The 20,568-nt window shown below is 44.0% G+C and overlaps 1 long non-coding RNA gene across 2 annotated transcripts; it reads right to left on the reverse strand.

The window, feature by feature from the left end:
* Positions 1–431: 431 nt before the first annotated feature.
* On the reverse strand, positions 432–20,018 carry LOC120699163. 2 transcript variants are annotated; one of them, XR_005685256.1, is made up of 4 exons: positions 19,442–20,018; positions 19,190–19,325; positions 19,015–19,069; positions 432–520 (listed from the first exon to the last, which is right to left on the reverse strand). It is a non-coding gene; the product is annotated as an uncharacterized LOC120699163 (long non-coding RNA). The 2 variants fall into 2 exon arrangements; XR_005685255.1 differs by lacking the exon at positions 432–520 and adding an exon at positions 18,660–18,941.
* Between the last annotated feature and the right edge of the window lie 550 nt (positions 20,019–20,568).

A 20,568-nucleotide genomic window follows, 5' to 3' on the forward strand; every position in this document is an offset into this window, starting at 1 on the left:
TCTTTGTGAAATTCAGAGCAAAATAGGATAACAATTCAGTTTCATGGCAAGGAAAGCAAAGAAACATTTTTAGACTTCAATTACTATGAGTTCATGAATTAAAAGATATGAGAATGTATGGAAGGACCTAAATAAACCACAGGACATCTTTTCCAATCTAAAATTGAGAAGATGTGAGTTTCGGGGACAACAATTGAAATGCTAAATTTAATTATTGCAAAGACAAAATTCGCACGATGCATAGTGGTTTTTTGGATATTGGCAAAACATAAATAGTCCAAGAGTTCTAGTTGCATAGAAGGACTGTGTATGTTTAATTCGGGACTGTTGACTGGTCAAGGTTAATTGCCTGAATGATTCAGAACAACAAAGGACTAATTTTACCTGTGCAGCATCTACTTCTATAGGCTTTCAAATTTATGGGGCTTTAAGATGCAAAAAACGACAGTTGCTTCTAAAGGCTCTCCAATTTAACCGTCTGCACGAAAGCACGACCAATGCTCCATGCTAATAACACATCCTGAGAAGCACAATAGGACTTTAAGGTAATTACAAAAGACAGAAAAATTCCAACATAGGCCAGGTATGCTGGCACCTTGCTATAGTTCCTGCTGGGTCATTGTCCTTTAGTCTTGCTTAGGGCTGGATATCGAGCCAGCTCGGCTCGTTACAGCTCGACTCGTTATAGCTTGGCTCGTTAATGAGCTGGCTCGGCTCGGCTCGTTTTACAAACAAGCCAGGATACCAGCTCGGCTCGGCTCGCTAAAGAGCTCGAGCCAGTTCGTTTGGCTCGCGAGTCAAACACCAAAAACACATTCCAGGGATATTTTAGAACTCGAGCTCGGCTCCGGTGCTCCTCTCCTCTACCCCATCGGCGGCGGCAGCAGGAAGCGGCGCAGGGTGGCGCCGGCCAGCCGCGCGCACAGGGCAGCGGGCGAACAGAGGAACAGGGCGGGGGCGGGTGCGCTGCTGGCTGCTGACCTGTTGTGTAGAGCGGGTGCTGCCGCGTGCGCTGTGCAGGCAGAGGGGTAGGCCGCAGGGCGGTGGGCGGCGGGCGGCAGCAGGCACGGGGCACCACAGGGCGGCGGTAGGCACCACAGGACGCGGGCGGCGGCTGGGAATCGGGACTCGGGAGGAGCGGAAAGGGCGAAGAGAAGACCGTGCGTGAGTGCGTGACTTGCTTGACTGCCTGGTGTGGTGGACTGGTGGTGGACCGTGGATGGTTAAGGTTTCACGGTTTGGGCTGGGCCGAGTTGCAAGGGAGGTGTGGATATATGGGTCGAGTCAATTTTAGTTATTTGTTTGAGATTTAATTTGGCTTGATATGGCTCGAGAGCCAGCTCGAGCTGGCTCGATATAAATCGAGCTGGCTTGTTATAAAACGAGCTGTCTCATTATAAAACAAGTCGAGCCCGAGCTGAGTCATTAACGAGCGAGTCGAGCGAGTTAGCGAGTTACGAGTTTTTCGTCCAGCCCTAGTCTCGCTATAGTTATATTTTTTTTAAAGCTCAATTAAATTTGTAGCAGCAATCATAGTTGGAAAAATCAAATACAGGGACAGTGAATGTATGTAAAAGTTCAGATAATATGATAATTTAAATATGACCGACAAACCACTTTTCCTTTGAACTAATGTCTAGGTACTTGCAGAGTATAGAAGAATCAAACCAAAGATCAGAGCAAAGAGATATTACAAGCTAATTGTGGCAGAACCAGTTTGAATTACACCAGTTTGAGTGCACTAAACACCTAAACGCACGCCAACCGATATAATCACTGGTCTGTCGGGTAACATCCCGATGAAACCACTGAATATCCGATCGAACCACAAGTATACATCCCGCACGAAGGCGAGTCAGAGATACAACAATTCCATAATATTTCACATCATATTGATAGCAAAATATGTTACATCAGAGTTTTGAAGCTAGAAAGTTGGAGTGCTAGCTTTTACAAACTTATTCCAAAGAAACTTTAAAGAGGTCTTATAGAAACTAAGTGTAAAAGAGAAGTTCTGCAGTGGAAAAGCAAAACACGATTATGCACAAACGTCGTTGGGTAGATGTCATGATAAGCCCAAACATGACATCATTCAGCCGAGTTATTACTGGTCGAAGATGGTTCCCATTCCATAGACCAGCAAGTCGGTAAAACACCAGGCCAAGTCAAACTAGTGTTTGAGTCTTCCAAAGTTATTCCTGAAAACAAGGTCACAAGCAAGACTGAGTATACTAATACTCAGGAAGACTGACCCGACTAAGGGTATATAACATCCCTTTAACTAGACATGCAAAGCTTGTGAAGGCTTTAGAGTTTATTTTGCTGAAAAACAATAAGGAGTAGATCCTTAATTTCAAGTTTTATCTTTCAAGTTCTAGTTTCATTAGCCATTCTAAATTTGCACCTATCTATTCAAACATGTAGAGAATTAATTTCATCCAACCATATTAAGTATCATCTTGTTCCACTTCTTACTCTATGTGGCAAAGAGATTAAGCAGTCTCAATATCCGTGAGAGGCGGAACAGTTCGAACCGAATTTCAATCATTGCAAGGTAAACCTAAAACACATGCTTGGAGCACCGTGGAGTCACTCCCAAGCAACCGTTTGCTTCTCATTCCGGTTCATGAATCAGGGCCACTCTCCCCGAGTACAGCGAACAGCCCACATCCTGTACCCGTAGTGATGCATCATAATTCAACTTTCAACATAAATCAACTTCCTATCTCTAAGAGTGAGTGGGAGGTATATCCATTTGCCGGGCCGATCAGTTACTAGGCTTGCCACTTACCCATAATTCAAGGCATGTGGCTAGTACTTTCAAACGCTTAATCAACACTACCACACACTGCGGCCCTATCAAGTTCATCAACACATATGAAGCTTGTAACCAAATCCGTCCATGGTCCTTATAGTGATTGTAGAAAGTAAGCAATCAACTCCTATAAAGCTCGCGAGTGACAGGAAATCACTTGACTTTTACCGGTCCTATTAGCATAGCATCTATTTCGGACTCAGTTCTAGTGTTCAATCAATAGGTATCTAGAATTATGCATCTAAGGTTTTCATTCAACTCCAATAACTTAAATGCACAAATAAATAGTAATAAGTTACATAAAATAATAGGATTATGCACCGGGGCTTGCATGTAGTAGCGTCTATAAAGTCAGTGAACTTTGGGTCTTCCGAATCAAAGTTCGGGGCTTCAATTAATTTAACAATATTGATCTGAGCTTCGGAGAAATTCCCATCAGATTCCTGGATGAGCTCGTATGTTCCATCGGCTAACGAGGTTGTTTCTATATGCAATGCAATAATTTGAATTTAGTGAAGTGCTTGAGTATAGCATTCCTTTACTAAAGAGTTGAAAACCAATAAAGTAAATATTTAAGATTAACTTAAAAGTTTTACTTTACTGTGCAATGGTTTATAGAGTAAAAAGGAACACAAAGAATTCCATAAAATAACAAGAAAAAGGGGGGTTTTATTTCAATAGAAGGAAAGTTTGAAATAAACTTTTAAAGATATAAACAAAACATAAAGAAGAAAATTTTTAAAAGCATAAGTTAAAGTCCACTAATGGCTTTTGAAAAATTTTGTAAAACTTGACATGTTGCAAGGAAAATAGGGTTCAAAGTTCATTTGAAACATGGCTCTAGAATAAAAGTTATAAATAAAAAGAGACATATTTTAACCTTATTTTTAGAATTAAATGCACAAATATTTAACAAAAACTCACAACACAAAACTTGTAGAGATAAATACATGGAAAACAACAAAATTGGTTTGGCATTTTTCTGAATTTTCTACATTTTTCTATGAATTTTTGAAGTTCACTGCAAAAAGAATAAAAGGATAAAGATCTTTTTACAGAAAGGACCCTGAAAGTTTTTGAATCAAAGTAATGCGACCCTTGGCCATGGTCAGAGGGGAGGGGGAGGTTTGACCGGCCATTTCCGGCGAGAGAGGTCGCCGGCGGTGAGGTCCGAGGGGCTAGTGAGGTTGAGCAGGTCAAGGCGCACCTGATGGTGGCTTTGGGTGAGGCGCGGGGTGGCCGGAGGAGGCTCATCGACGTTAGAGCAGAGGCGGCGGTGGGAGTGATCGACGACAAGGTAGTTTCGGCAGGGGATGGGTGGAATCAAGCGACTGGTTAGCTTCACAAGATCCTCGCGAAGCTATCTGGGGCCTTGGGATGGCTGGAATGGGGTTGTGGTGGTGGATCGGGAGCTCGCCGGAGTTGGATTGGGGCGGCGGTGGGGTTTGCTCGGTGATAGAGCTCGGTTGGGCCTTGTATAGGCAATGGAGTGGAGGATGAGCATAAGGAAGGGATGTGGATCGAGCTCGATAGGAGGGAAAGGCGAATTGGCGACGGCACTGGTGTGTCCATGGGCGCCGGTGAGGTGGCGCAGTGCGGCGGCGTGGCGCATGCTCGAATGGCCAGCAGGGCAGCTAGGGCGGCGGCGGGGGTCTTCAGGGTGACGTGTCGAGTCAGTGGATGAAGACCCGAGGCGGCGCGGCGAGTCCGGGGGCGAGATCAGCGGCGGCACGCTCGCCGGAGAAGAAAAGCAGGGGCAGTGCTTGGCGGCGCGGCGTGGCGAGGGGAGGGAGAGCCAACAGAGGGGTGGGGTGGGGCCAAGAGAGGGCCAAGGAGGCCGGGTGGCAAGCCACGGCGGCGCAGGGCAGCCGGTGGGCGGGAAAACCCGCGGCAGCGGCGGCGGCCTGCAATGCTCCCGCAGAGCTCGAGGTTGAAGACGAGTTCTAGGGATTAGTTTGTAAAAATAGAAAAGTTCAGGGGTTCCACTGTAAAACAAAATTTCCCATTGATCTAGGGTTCAAATGAAAAAGTGCCCAAAATGAAAATTGTTCAGTTTTTCAAGACCTACAACTTTGATGTTGTGCAAATTTTCACTAGATCAAAGGATTTTGAAATATTTTGAAAAGTTTAAAAGAACTCTATTTAAATAAGGAAAAATACTTTTTGATTGCAAATTCATCACAATTTTGGACTTAAATGTAATAAAGCTGCCAAAATCATGATTGCTTATGTTTTGCAAGAAAACCCTTCAAAATTTTGAAATTACTCCCTAAATTAAAACTTTTTGCAAAAAGGGGCTAGTAATTTTGCATAATTACAAATATGCCCTTAATTTGCATTGAAATTTTTTGACTATTAAACAAAGCTAAACACACAATTGCTCATATAACCTTATGTTCTCATAGCTAGACACCTGAGGTGTCACAACCTTCCCCCCTAAAAAGAATCTCGTCCCGAGATTCCAGAATGGGAATTGATGGCAACCTTATATGGCAAACGTCCAAGCCTTTTCTGATTACAAAAACTACAAGTTACACCAAAATCAAGTAGTGTAACTACAGGTTTGTGAGGGATAGAAAAAGTACCCGTCATAATTGGTGCCTCGCCTGGGAGTTCAGCGAGAGTGGTAAAATTGACCCGTCCTTGCTTAACTTGCAGCACCTGCTTCTTGCCTTTGTTCTGGTTGGAGTTCTGATTAGAATTCTGACCTTGGGCAGGCTTCTGTTTTTGGGGGAAATTCCTAGCGAAATGCGCAGGACTTCCGCAGTTATAGCAACGGTGGTTACCATTTGGACAATTGGACTGTTGAAAACTTGGCCTTGGCTCAGACTGTTGCTGTTGAGGCATAGGAGGTCTAGCTGCTCCTTGCTGTTGAGGTGGCCTGAAAACCCACATGCCTAATGGAGGATTTCTTTGTAGGGCCCTAGGAACTGTATTCTGCACCAAACGATACTTCGATGGTTGCACACCAGAGGGTCTAGTTGGTGCCTTCCTCTTCTTAGCATGATGCGCTGTAATGCAATCGTCCTGTGTGATGGCCATATTCACCAGCTCATTAAAACTATTGGGGCGGACAAGATTGAGGCGCTCCCTAAGCTTGGTGTTGAGACCACGGTAGAAACGATCCTGCTTCTTGGCATCACTATCAGCATGATAGCCCGCGTATTGGCACAGGTGATTGAAAACCTGTGTGTATTGAAGCACAGTGCGGGTTCCTTGTGTAAGCGCCAAGAATTCATTTAGCTTCCGGTCCAAGAGTCCCTCGGGGATATGATGCGCCCTGAAGGCGGTCCGGAATTCTTCCCAAGTGACGACATGATCGGCGGGTAGCATGGCACGATAATTATCCCACCAGATGCGGGCGGTGCCACGTAGTTGCTGGGCGGCGAAGAGAGTCTTATTTGCTTCGGAGCATGGTACTGGCAATAAAGCGAACTTCAACTCTATGGTCTGAAGCCATGCATCTGCATCCAGGGGCTCATCGGTCTTGTGGAACAGCGGGGGCTGGGTACCAAAGAAATCTTGATAACCAGGTGCCGGGGGAATATAATCTTCACGTCCTCAATGCTGAGAGCGGGGCTGGTTTTGCTGCCCCTGCACTAGTTGGCGTATCAGCTCAGTTAGCAGAGCCATAACTTCTGCCAAATTAGGAGGTGGTGGTAGCGGTTACTGAGATCCACTAGCATGGCCATGGCTAAATCCTTCAGGGGTACCATGCGTTGATCCCACCATCTGAATCATGGAAGGTATCCGTTAGATCCCAGTTTATCCTTGCTTCCATTATCAAATGGTATCATGCAAATATAGTATATTTGGACAGCTCAACCATAGTTGAAAATAAAAGGTTGTTTTTCAACAGAAAGGTGTTAGAAGGTTTGGCAAACATTTACCATTCAAGAATCAAGTGGCAAGGTGATGGTAAAAGATTCTCGAATGCTTAAAGAAGACAACGAAAAAATAATCAAACTATAAACACGGCTAGTTGACCATTAGAAAAAATTTCTTGAACAAAAGATCGAGGATGCAAAGGTTTGAACTAAGCACAACTAGTCTACCACTTCTAAGGTTAACTAAGCCTAAGTTTTAGAACAAGGCACTCACCATATTTCCCACAAACCAATCAAACAAGATAAGCACTCTAAAAGTCCTTAAAAAGATATTCAAGCATAACATTCAAGTTTTAACAATGCATGCACGTTCTATCCTCCTCACAACCAAAAATAACTGCCAAATACTTTTGGTCTTACATGGTTAATTTCGGTGGCATACGTCTCTCTCTATAATATCTAGCCGAGAGATCCTAACCGTTCTTAGCCTATCGAATCATGGTTAGTGTACCTGTAGAAAACACATAGCATATACAACTATAGCCACCTGTTGGTACCCATAAAACATCACCCTAGGGCTTTACGATCTAAGCACAATCCTTAACGAGCCCAACGGAACTTTGTAAACACTTTGTTGAGCACAGCTTTTATTCGAAAACTTTCTAAGGTTTGTTGTATCATCATGAGTATACTTGCCCGCTCTAATACCAGCTGTGGCAGAACCAGTTTGAATTACACCAGTTTGGGTGCACTAAACACCTAAATGCACCTCAACCGATATAATCACTGGTCTGTCGGGTAACATCCCGATGAAACCACTGAATATCCGATCGAACCACAAGTATACATCCCGCATGAAGGCGAGTCAGAGATACAACAATTCCATAATATTTCACATCATATTGATAGCGAAATATGTTACATCAGAGTTTTGAAGCTAGAAAGTTGAAGTGCTAGCTTTTACAAACTTATTCCAAAGAAACTTTAAAGAGGTCTTATAGAAACTAAGTGTAAAAGAGAAGTTCTGCAGCGGAAAAGCAAAACACGATTATGCACAAACGTCGTAGGGTAGATGTCATGATAAGCCCAAACATGACATCATTCAGCCGAGTTATTACTAGTCGAAGATGGTTCCCATTCCATAGACCAGCCAGTAGGTAAAACACCAGCCCAAGTCAAACTAGTGTTTGAGTCTTCCAAAGTTATTCCTGAAAACAAGGTCACAAGCAAGACTGAGTATACTAATACTCAGGAAGACTGACCCGACTAAGGGTATATAACATCCCTTTAACTAGACATGCAAGGCTTGTGAAGGCTTTGGAGTTTGTTTTGCTGAAAAGCAATAAGGAGTAGATCCTTAATTTCAAGTTTTAGCTTTCAGGTTCTAGTTTCATTAGCCATTCTAAATTTGCACCTATCTATTCAAACATGTAGAAAATTAATTTCATCCAACCATATTAAGTATCATCTTGTTCCACTTCTTACTCAATGTGGGAAAGAGATTAAGCAGTCTCAATATCCGTGAGAGGCGGAACAGTTCGAACCGAATTTCAATCCTTACAAGGTAAACCTAACACACACACACACGCTTGGAGCACCGTGGAGTCACTCCCAAGCAACCGTTTGCTTCTCATTCCGGTTCATGGATCAGGGCCACTCTACTCGAGTACAGCGAACAGCCCACATCCTGTACCCGTAGTGATGCATCATAATTTAGCTTTCAACATAAATCAACTTCCTGTCTCTAAGAGAGAGTGGGAGGTATGTCCATTTGCCGGGCCGATCAGTTACTAGGCTTGCCGCTTACCCATAATTCACGGCATGTGGCTAGTACTTTCAAACGCTTAATCAACACTACCACACACTGCGGCCTTATCAAGTTCATCAACACAGACGGATTTTCATATGAATCTTGTAACCAAATCCGTCCATGGTCCTTCTAGTGATTGCAGAAAGTAAGCAATCAACTCCTATAAAGCTCGCGAGTGACAGGAAATCACTCGACTTTTACCGGTCCTATTAGCATAGCATCTATTTCGGACTCAGTTCTAGTGTTCAATCAATAGGTATCTAGAATTATGCATCTAAGGTTTTCATTCAACTCCAATAACTTAAATGCACAAACAAATAGTAATAAGTTGCATAAAATAATAGGATTATGCACCGGGGCTTGCATGTAGTAGCGTCTATAAAGTCAGTGGACTTTGGGTCTTCCGAATCAAAGTTCAGGGCTTCAATTAATTTAACAATGTTGATCTGAGCTTCGGAGAAATTCCCGTCTGATTCCTGGATGAGCTCGTATGTTCCGTCGGCTAACGAGGTACTTTCTATATGCAATGCAATAATTTGAATTTAGTAAAGTGCTTGAGTATAGCTTTCCTTTACTAAAGAGTTGAAAACCAGTAAAGTAAATATTTAAGATTAACTTAAAAGTTTTACTTTACTGGGCAATGGTTTATAGAGTAAAAAGGAACACAAAGAATTCCATAAAATAACAAGAAAAAGGGGGTTTTATTTCAATAGATGGAAAGTTCGAAATAAACTTTTAAAGATATAAACAAAACATAAAGAAGAAAATTTTTAAAAGCATAAGTTAAAGTCCACTAATGGGTTTTGAAAAATTTTGTAAAACTTGACATGTTGCAAGGAAAATAGGGTTCAAGGTTCATTTGAAACATGGATCTAATATAAAAGTTATAAATAAAAAGTGTCATATTTTAACCTTATTTTTAGAATTAAATACACAAAGATTTAGCAAAAAAACTCACAACACAAAACTTGTAGAGATAAATACAAGGAAAACAACAAAATTGGTTTGGCATTTTATTGATTTTTCTACATTTTCCTAGGAATTTTTGTAGTTCACTGCAAAAAGAATAAAAGGATAAAGGTCTTTTTACAGAAAGGACCCTGAAAGTTTTTGAATCAAAGCAATGTGGCCCTTGGTCATGGTCGGAGGGGAGGGGGAGGTTTGACCGGCCATTTCCGGTGAGAGAGGTCACCGGCGGTGAGGTCCGAGGGGCCAGTGAGGTTGAGCAGGTCAAGTTGCACCTGATGGTGGCTTTGGGTGAGGCGCGGGGTGGCCAGAGGGGGCTCGTCGGCGTTGGAGCAGAGGCGGCGGCGGAAGTGATCGATGGCGAGGTAGTTCCGGCAGGAGATGGGTGGAATTAAGCGACTGGTTAGCTTCACAAGATCCTCGCGAAGCTATCTGGGGCCTTGGGGTGGCTGGAATGGGGTTGTGGTGGCGGATCGGGAGCTCACCGGAGTTGGATTGGGGTGGCGGTGGGGTTTGGCCGGTGATAGAGCTCGGTTGGGCATTTTTATAGGAAATGGAGGGGAGATGAGCATAAGAAAGTACTGTGGATCGAGCTCGATAGGAAGGAAAGGTGAATTGGTGACGGCACTGGTGTGTCCATGGGCGCCGGCGAGGTGGCGCAGTGCGGCGGCGTGGCGCATGCTCGAATGGCCAGCAGGGCAGCTGGGGCGGCGGCGGGGGTCTTCATGGCGATGCTTGGAGTCGGTGGATGAAGACCTGAGGCGGCGCGCTGAGTCCGAGGGCGAGATCAGCGGCGGCGCGCTCGCTGAAGAAGAAAAGCAGGGGTGGTACTTGGCGGCGCGGCGTGGCGAGGGGAGGGAGAGCAAACAGAGGGGTGGGGTGAGGCCAAGAGAGGGCCAAGGAGGCCGGGTGGCGAGCCACGGCGGCGCAGGGCAGCTGGTGGGCGGGGAAACCCGCGGCGGCGGTGGCCTGCCGAGCTCCCGCAGAGCTGGAGGTTGAAGACGAGTTTCAGGGACTAGTTTGTAAAAACAGAAAAGTTCCGGGGTTCCACTGTAAAACAAAATTTCCCGTTAATCTAGAGTTCAAATGAAAAAGTCCCAAAATGAAAATTGTTCAGTTTTTCAAGACCTACAACTTTCATGTTGTGCAAATTTTTACTAGATCAAAAGATTTTGAAATATTTTGAAAAGTTTAAAAGAACTCTATTTAAATAAGGAAAAATACTTTTTGATTGCAAATTCATCACAAGTTTGGACTTAAATGTAATAAAGCTGCCAAAATCATGATTGCTTATGTTTTGCAAGAAAACCCTTCAAAATTTTGAAATTACTCCCTAAGTTAAAACTTTTTGCAAAAAGGAGCTAGTAATTTTGCATAATTACAAATATGCCCTTAATTTGCATTGAAATTTTTTGACTATTAAACAAAGCTAAACACACAATTGCTCATATAACCTTATGTTCAAATAGCTAGACACCTGAGGTGTCACACTAACTTAACTGGTATAATAATGTTTCAGCTGTCAAGTTAACACAGAAATTAAATTTTTAGCATTGCTTCGGCTAGTAACTTTAATTGTGAGATGGAGCTTGTGAAGGAACCGCCAAATTAAAACTCTAAATTAACTCCAAATTAAGCGTAATGGCCGTCATTTGAACACATCGGGCGCATTAGCTTAATGGTTTAATTTGATGGTCCTTTCTCAACCCACGTCCCGATCGAAACAACACCGGTAGTCCCACGCGAAGGCGGGCGCAGGTGGTACAAGCATGATAAATATTTGGAAATACAACACACGACATCCGATATTACATAACTTTTTACAAAACAAGTTCAAATACCACAGCTTTACAAGCTGGTTTAATTACAAACCTGATTTACAAGTCTTACAACTATTAAAACTAGAATTTACACCAAGGACAAGACTATACTACACTACTGCCCACAATCTGCCTTAACACCACCGGTCAGACCAGTTAGCATAACCGTTCAGATTGGCCTGCATGGACTCCCCCAAGGACTACCGGTCAGACCGGTCTAAACAGAACAGAGGGGCTGCACACACCGCCCTCAAGTGTGCAACCCGCCGACTCCCTAATCTACGGGTCTCGCTCCACTACCTCCCAACCTTCTGTGTCCCGGCGGATGAACTTGACACAGCAGGGACAGAAGTTGACATCTGGTTGTCCTGAAATAAAAATTTGGTGGCAACAAACCCTGAGCAACTAATACTCAGCAAGACTTACCCGACCAGTAGGTATACTTAGCCCACGTACCTAAACATGCAAGGCATTTGGCCGGTGGTTATTTTGCAGAAAAGGCAACTAAAGTCATTCCTTATTTACATTATTTTAGCTCTAGATTCTATATAAATTAGCCATAATCTAACATTTGCATAAACTAACTATAGCAAACATAGTGGTGCAATCAATAATGATTCAATGTGTTCATCATCATATATCTATACTTAGCATCCCATCATAACACTACGATGTGACACAGTGACCAAGGTGCTCATATCCGAGAGCGACTGACGCCGAATCGATCCAATTTAACCTTGCAAGGCGGACCTAACCAACACGGCACGCGTATGCCCCATCGGACCACACGCACCAACCCTTCCCCTCCCCACCTTGAACTACAGAACCGCCCCACCTACATATAGTCAGCCGAGCTCAACGAGAGACCACAAAAAGTAAACATATGCATCCTGTTTCTCCACGACTACTCGACTCGCCCTAAGGGGTGGTGATGAAGTTCTGTACTTTTGAAGCGAGGCAGTACTAGGCTTACCGGTTTCGACTACCTCCTACTCCCGACATGCGGTTAGTACAATTCAAACATGATCAGTAGGGCCAACAACGGTACGGTCATTACCGACTCAGACGGGACTAAGACACCCTGGAACCCCGTCCTGCTGCCATACCTATATATCATCATCAATTCCTGTACGGTCTCAAACTTCCACACATTCTATATCAATTGCAACAACTCATATATTGGAATATAAATATATCTCAAATCTCGCGAGTAACAGGAAATTACTCGACTTCTAAGCATCCTATATCTCGCGAGTGACACGAATCACTCGACTTCTATCGAGAACCATTAAGCATAGAATTTCTATCGTCATATACATACTAGTATAACTCAAATAAACCTAGAGATCATGCAACTAGAGTTCCAAACAATTCCTAAACCTAATGCACAAGTAATAGAAACATATGTAGGTGTCATAATTTGAAATAATAGGACACGCACTGGGCATGCCTTGCGACTGCTGCTCAGTACCGGGGGCCACTGGGCCTTGGGCCTGGTTCTCACACTGCTCCTCCTGCTGCGGGGCTTGCCCCTGCGGCTCCTGTGGCTCCGCAACCACCTCGTATATCACCTCCTCTGCCGCGGCTGCTACACGTGTGCATATGCATATGGTATGAGAGAGTGCTTGCATGATTTATAAAAGTTACAAGTAACCAATAACAAAAATTGATTCCTAACTATACACACTAACTATCACTCATTAACCCTGCTCAGTCCCTGCTATACCGGTCAGACCGGTTCCCAATACCGGTCAGACCGGTCCTACTTAACCCAGCCACGCTACCGGTCAGACGGGTCCACCCGACCGGTCAGACCGGTCCTAACCAGACCAGAAGCTAGAATCCTTGGCGCGGCAAAAATGACCCACCAAATCTAACACCGTTCTTGGAACTAGCTCAGGGACACTTTTGGACGTGGTTGACCAGAGGGAATCACCTAAAATCATCTAGAACGAGAGATCGACCATCACAAGCCAAAATACCTTGGATGAGTTAACTAGCCCACCAATTCTAAATCCCTTCTAAGCTTTAGTTCATGGATTCAATTAGAGGTGTCTGACCAAAGGGATTCACTTATAATCACCTAGAAAAGAAGATCCAACCAACCCTAGCTTGTTTACCTTGAAAGGGGCTTCTCCCCCACGATGAACTTGGATTCCACTTCACCCTGGGAAGGATTACATGACAGGGATGATCCACCACGCCGATTTGGAGCCTTCCTCGTCCTTGGATCAAATGGAGAGGAAGGATTTGGGGATTAAGGTTTGGGGAGAGGGGAGCTCGGGGAGGGAGTGTGAAGGAGCTGACGGAGGTGGGTGAACTGATGAGGAAGAGAGAGAGAGAGAGAGAGAGAGAGCGATTTAAATGATGTGGGGCCCAAAATGGTTGAATCAGGTTCAACCGGTCAGACCGATTGTCCCGACCAGTCAGACCGGTCTGGCCAAGGCTGACAATAGAAACTTTGGTTCAGTGATTTGTCGCATAAGTTTGAAACTAATGGCCATGAATAGTTTAATTACAGTGGATTAACAGTTGGGTGTTACAATCCTACCCCCTAAAAGAAATCTCGTCCCGAGATTTAATGGAGGCGTTAAATTGAGAGTAAGGTAGGAAATTAGGTACCTTGGTAGGTTTGTAACAACTCCGGGTATTTGGATTGAACAAATTCTTCAGTTTCCCATGTAGCTTTCCGCTCGGAGTGATTACTCCATTGCACTTTATAGAATTTGCTCACTTGGTTCCGAGTAACCCGGGTCTTGTGGTCAACAATTTTCACTAGATATTCCGGATAAGCCAAATCAGGCTCCAACTGCAGATTTTCCATATCAACTGACTCAGTGGGAACACGCAGGCACTTCTTGAGTTGGGATACATGAAAAACATTGTGGACCGCTGATAAATGTGTTGGAAGTTCCACACGATAGGCTACCGGCCCACAACGCTCAATCACAGGAAATGGCCCAACATAGCGAGGTGCTAGTTTGCCTCTCACACCAAACCGCTGTACACCTTTCATCGGAGACACCCGAAGGTAAACCTGATCACCCACTTCAAATATCAGGGGCCAGCGTCTCTTGTCTGCATAACTTTTCTGCCGTGATTGAGAGATTTTTAAATTCTCCTGTATGACTCGGACTTATTCTTCAGCTTCACTCACCATATCAGGGCCAAAAACATTTCTTTCACCGGCTTCTGACTAGTTCGATGGGGTTCTACACCTTCGCCCATATAATGCCTCAAATGGAGCCATCTTGATGCTTTCTTGATAGCTATTATTATAAGAGAATTCCGCCAGAGGTAGACACTCATCCCATTTCTTGCCATAGGAGAGCGCACAGGCTCTAAGCATATCCTCCAGAATTTGATTAATTCGCTCAGTCTGACCATCAGTCTGTGGGTGATAAGCTGAGCTACGAATAATCTGAGTACCCAGGGATGCTTGCAATTGTTCCCAGAAATGCACAATGAATTGTGAGCCTCTATCCGATATAATCGTCTTGGGTACACCTTGAAGACTCACAATGCGGGCCATATAAATCTCTGCATATTGATGGGATGAATAACGTGTCTTCACGGGAAGAAAATGAGCAGATTTAGTGAGGCGGTCAACTATGACCCAAATAGAATCATATCCCTTTGAGGTGGGAGGCAAGCCAACAATGAAGTCCATACTAATATCCTCCCACTTCCATAAAGGAATATCCAAAGGCTGAAGCATACCGACTGGTCTGAAGTGACTAGCTTTAACCCTTCGACAGATGTCACACTCAGAAACAAATTTAGCGATCTCCCGCTTCATTCTTGTCCACCAGAATCATTGTTTCAAATCTTGATATATTTTATTGATGCTCGGGTGAATTGAATACCTAGAGAGATGAGCTTCATCAAGAATTAATTTTCGTAGCTCGAAATCCTTAGGTACCACTAATCGGTTCTTAAACCATAAAACACCCTCGCCATCTAGCTGGAAGCATGCCACACGAGGGTCACTTTCTCTGAGCCTTTGCCTAATCTTTTCCATGCCAATATTATTTCTCTGAGCAGCAATAATTTGATCCCGCAATGTTGGAGTGAGGGTAATGTTGGTAAGCGTACCCTCAGCTACCATAGTCAGATTCAACTTCTCCATTTTTTGACATAGAGTTGCATGCATAGGTGTTGCTGAGATGCAGTTGCAGCTTGCCTTGCGACTCAATGCATCGACAATAACATTTCCCTTGCCCGGATGGTAATGTATCTCCAGGTCATAATCTTTAATCAACTATAACGACTGCCTCTGGCATAAATTCAACTCGCTCTGGGTAAAAATATACATGAGACTCTTTGTGGTCTGAGTATATATGAACAGGATTACCCAGAAGATAATGACGCCAGATCTTCAGTGCATGTACCACTGCTGCCAGTTCCAAATCATGTGTGGCATAATTTTCCTCATGCCGGCGGAGTGCTCTGGAAGCATAAGCAATCACTCGCTGATCCTGCATAAGGACGCAGCCTAGGCCCGTACATGATGCATCACAACAAGTATTAATGGCCGAATAATATCCGGTGAAGACAAATAGGGATGAGAACGTAGCCAAGACCCGTACCTGATGCATCACAATACCCATCAAAAGGCCGGGTAATATTTGGTTGTGCTAGGACAGGGGCAGACATCAGAAGCTTTCTCAGAGTCTGAAAAGCCTGCTCATATTTGTCGTCCCAGTTAAATCTCACCCCTTTCTTGAGTAATTCAGTCATGGGCCTAGCAATTTTTGAAAAGTCCGGTACAAACCGGCGATAATACCCTGCTAGCCCAAGGAAACTCTGGATCTCTGGAACAGATGTGGGAGCTTCCCAATTCAAGACATCCTGAATCTTGCTAGGATCAACAGAAACACCATCCTTCGAAATGATGTGGCCCAAGAATTGAACTTCTTTGAGCCAGAAATCACATTTACTGAATTTAGCATACAGTTTGTGCTCTCTGAGGCGTTGGAGTACAATGCGAAGATGATCTGCATGTTCTTCTTCATTCTTGGAATATATAAGGATGTCGTCAATGAAAACCACGACAAACTTATCCAACTCGGGCATAAACACCGAGTTCATAAGATACATAAAATGTGCTGGGGCGTTTGTCAATCCAAACGACATTACCAGAGCAGAGGTCAATCTTTGAAAACACCTTAGCCCCGACTAGCTGATCAAATAAGATATCAATCCGGGGCAGAGGATATTTGTTTTTAATTGTGACAGCATTTAAAGGCCGATAGTCCACACACATCCTGAGGCTCTGATCTTTCTTTTTAACAAAGAGTGCAGGACAGCCCCAAGGTGAAGTGCTGGGACGAATATAGCCCTTATCTAGCAATTCCTGCAACAAACCCTGAGCAACTAATACTCAGCAAAACTTACCCGACCAGTGGGTATATTTAGCCCACATACCTATACATGCAAGGCATTTGGCTGGTGGTTATTTTGCAGAAAAGGCGACTAAAATCATTCCTTATTTTCATTATTTTAGCTCCAGATTCTATATAAATTAGCTATAATCTACATTTGCATAAACTAACTATAGCAAACATAGTGGTGCAACCAATAATGATTCAATGTGTTCATCATCATATATCTATACTTAGCATCCCATCATAACACTACGATGTGACGCAGTGACCAAGGTGCTCATATCCGAGAGCGACTGACGGCGAATCGATCCGATTTAACCTTGCAAGGCGGACCTAACCAACACGGCACGCGTATGCCCCGTCGGACCACACGCACCAACCCTTCCCCTCCCCACATTGAACTACAGAACCGCCCCACCTACATATAGTCAGCCGAGCTCAACGAGAGACCACCAAAAGTAAACATATGCATCCCGTTTCTCCGCGACTACTCGACTCGCCCCAAGAGGTGGTGATGAAGTTTTGTACTTTCGAAGCGAGGCAGTACTAGGCTTACCGGTTTCGTCTACCTCCTACTCCTGGCATGCGGTTAGTACAATTCAAACATGATCAGCAGGGCCAACAACGGTACGGTTCTTAACCGACTCAGACGGGACTAAGACACCCTGGAACCCTGTCCTGCTGCCACACCTATATATCATCATCAATTCCCATCCGGTCTCAAACTTCCATGCATTCTATATCAATTGCAACAGCTCATATATTGGAATATAAATATATCTCAAATCTCGCGAGTAATCGGAAATTACTCGACTTCTAAGCATCCTATATCTCGCGAGTGAAACGAATCACTCGACTTCTATCGAGAACCATTAAGCATAGCATTTCTATCGTCCTATACATACTAGTATAACTCAAGGAAACCTAGAGATCGTGCAACTAGGGTTCCAAACAATTCCTAAACCTAATGCACAAGTAATAGAAACATATGTAGGTGTCATAATTTGAAATAATAGGACATGCACCGGGGCTTGTCTTGCGACTGCTGCTCAGTACCGGGGGCCACTGGGCCTTGGGGCTAGTTCTCACACCGCTCCTCCTGCTGCGGGGCTTGACCCTGCGGCTCCTGTGGCTCCGCAACCACCTCGTATACCACCTCCTCTGCTGTGGCTGCTACACGTGTGCATATGCATATGGTATGAGAGAATGCATGCATGATTTATAAAAATTACAAGTAACCAATAACAAAAATTGATTCCTAACTATACACACTAACTATCACTCATAAACCTTGCTCAGCTCCTGCTATACCGGTCAGACCGGTTCCCAATACTGGTCAGACCGGTCCTACTTAACCTGGCCACGCTACCGGTCAGACCGGTCCACCCGACCGGTCAGACCGGTCCTAACCAGACCAGAAGCTAGAATCCTTGGCGCGGTGAAAATCGCCCACCAAATCTAACACCCTTCTAGGAACTAGCTCAGGGACACTTTTGGACATGTTTGACCAGAGGGAATCGCCTAAAATCATCTAGAACGAGAGATCGACCATCACAAGCCAAAATACCTTGGATGAGTTAACTAGCCCACCAATTCTAAATCCCTTCTAGGCTTTAGTTCATGGATTCAATTAGAGGTGTTTGACCAAAGGGATTCACTTATAAACACCTAAAAAAGGAGATCGAACAAACCCTAGCTTGTTTACCTTGAAAGGGGCTTCTCCCCCACGAAGAACTTGGATTCCACTTCACCCCGGGAAGGGTTACATGACAGGGATGATCCACCACGCCGATTTGGAGCCTTCCTCGGCCTTGGATCAAATGGAGAGGAAGGATTTGGGGATTAAGGTTTGGGGAGAGGGGAGCTCGGGGAGGGAGTGTGAGGGAGCTGAGGGAGGTGGGTGAACTGATGAGGAAGAGAGAGAGAGAGAGAGAGAGAGAGCGCGATTTAAATGATGTGGGGCCCAAAACGGTTGAATCGGGTTCAACCGGTCAGACCGGTTGTCCCGACCGGACAGACCGGTCTGACCCAGGCTGACAAGAGAAACTTTGGTTCAGTGATTTGTCGCGTAAGTTTGAACCTAATGGCCATGATTAGTTTAATTACAGTGGATTAACAGCTGGGTGTTACAAAGCTGATTCTGATTATGCCTTATAGGAAACAGTCTATTCATCTTAGTATGACAGTAGTTCAGTGTCTAACCGTGAGGTTGTTGCTGGATGGAAAGGGAAGCTTCAACTGATGTGTTTACTGAACAAATTTCATTCCCTAGTGATGCATCAGCATGGGTAATGTTGGTGGCCTTTTGTAGAAACACTGTTTGGGTATGAGAAAAAAAACGAAATATCCCTTTTGCATTTGCGTAGAAACATCAAGGTCAATCAAATACCTGACTGAAATACAAGCAACTTTCCACCAGTGGACTTCATAGCTAGAAAACTTGGCTGCACACAACATGATGGTCAGAATAAACTGGTCTAATGAAACAGACAAAAGTAACAAAATAATGACAACGATAAAAATTTACAAGCAGATTATACTTTAACCACAATCATATAGCTTACTTTGTGAGTAAATGCGTACTAAACTGGTGAAGTAGATGAAATGTCAGTGCAGCCGTTAAACGCTGTATGGTATGAAAACAAATAGTTGTAAAAAAAATAAAGCGTGGGTGCCCATCTTGTCATGAACTATTCTTCCCTGCAATTTACCACCGAAATTAGATGAACATGTATGCAAGGTTGTTTTTCTTTTTGACACAAGGAGAGGGTCGATGGAAGGATTTCTGTAAATACTAAAAGAGCTAGCATTATTACCTTGTTGTTCTCAGCACTGAAGAATGACAGTTCTTCTATTCCCTCATTCGATCACAGTGCCATCACTTCTTGAGATCCTATCATTGATTATCCTGAAAGGTACATTGTTGGAACAATAAGAGACTTCTAATAATGTCTGGTATCCTTCGAAATCATATGACTTTGTGCAGTTGACAGTTATGCCATCTGCTTACTTCATAAATAGCTCGCATTCACTCTTAAAAAAAAAGGAGTTTCCATTCTTTTGTTCTCCACAATGTTGTTATAATTAAGATCAGACAATCATGACAAGATTGCCAAATTTTATTACAAAAGGAATATTGTAGTATATGTCAACTTTTGACAAGATAGCAGCAAATAAACCAGTTATTTGCTAGGGCCATAAACAGAGGAGCTCAAAAGAGCTCCTGTCCATGGCTACCGGCGGCACTGACCGGCCGACCGGCGTTCTGGGGCGTGGGAGACTGCGGATAGGGGGAAAAGAGTGAAGGAGCAAAGGGGAACTCATCTAGGGCATCCCTGGTGGCGGAGGACCACGGGGTCGGGCGGAATCGGAGACGGCAGCAGCAGCGGTGGCGGCCTGATGTAACACCCGGTTTATAAAAGGACATAAACCGAGCAATCATATACGTGCCAGGATCAAGTCACACGTATATACAACAGAATGAACAGTATATCATAGCACATATCACGAATAAGATATAATAAATCGAAATACGAATGTTATTTATTACATTAATGACAAAATGTCTGATACAGCGGAAGCGAAGTACAAATACGATAAAAGCTCTCCGAAGCTGAGCAGGGCGCCACAGGGACGTCGACTGGGAGACGAACACCTAGAAGTCCTCGTAGTCCTGGTAGCGCTGGACGAACTCCCTCGTGTTGGCAGGAACTGAGCAGCAGTAGCGTAGCCAAGAGGAAAAAGTAGAGAAGAGGCAAGGGTGAGTACACAACTTGTCAACAAATATAACACAAACTATGAGGCTCTAAGGTTGGCTGACTCAACTGCATTAGCTTTTAAGTGTTGGCAAAGTTTTATTAAAACTATTTACTATGAGTTGATGAATTACCATTAACCCAGTTACATAGTAATTAATCAAGATTAAACATGTTACTACTGAGAA

This window comes from Panicum virgatum, chromosome 3K (assembly GCF_016808335.1).
Source record: "Panicum virgatum strain AP13 chromosome 3K, P.virgatum_v5, whole genome shotgun sequence".
NCBI classification, from domain to species: domain Eukaryota; kingdom Viridiplantae; phylum Streptophyta; class Magnoliopsida; order Poales; family Poaceae; genus Panicum; species Panicum virgatum.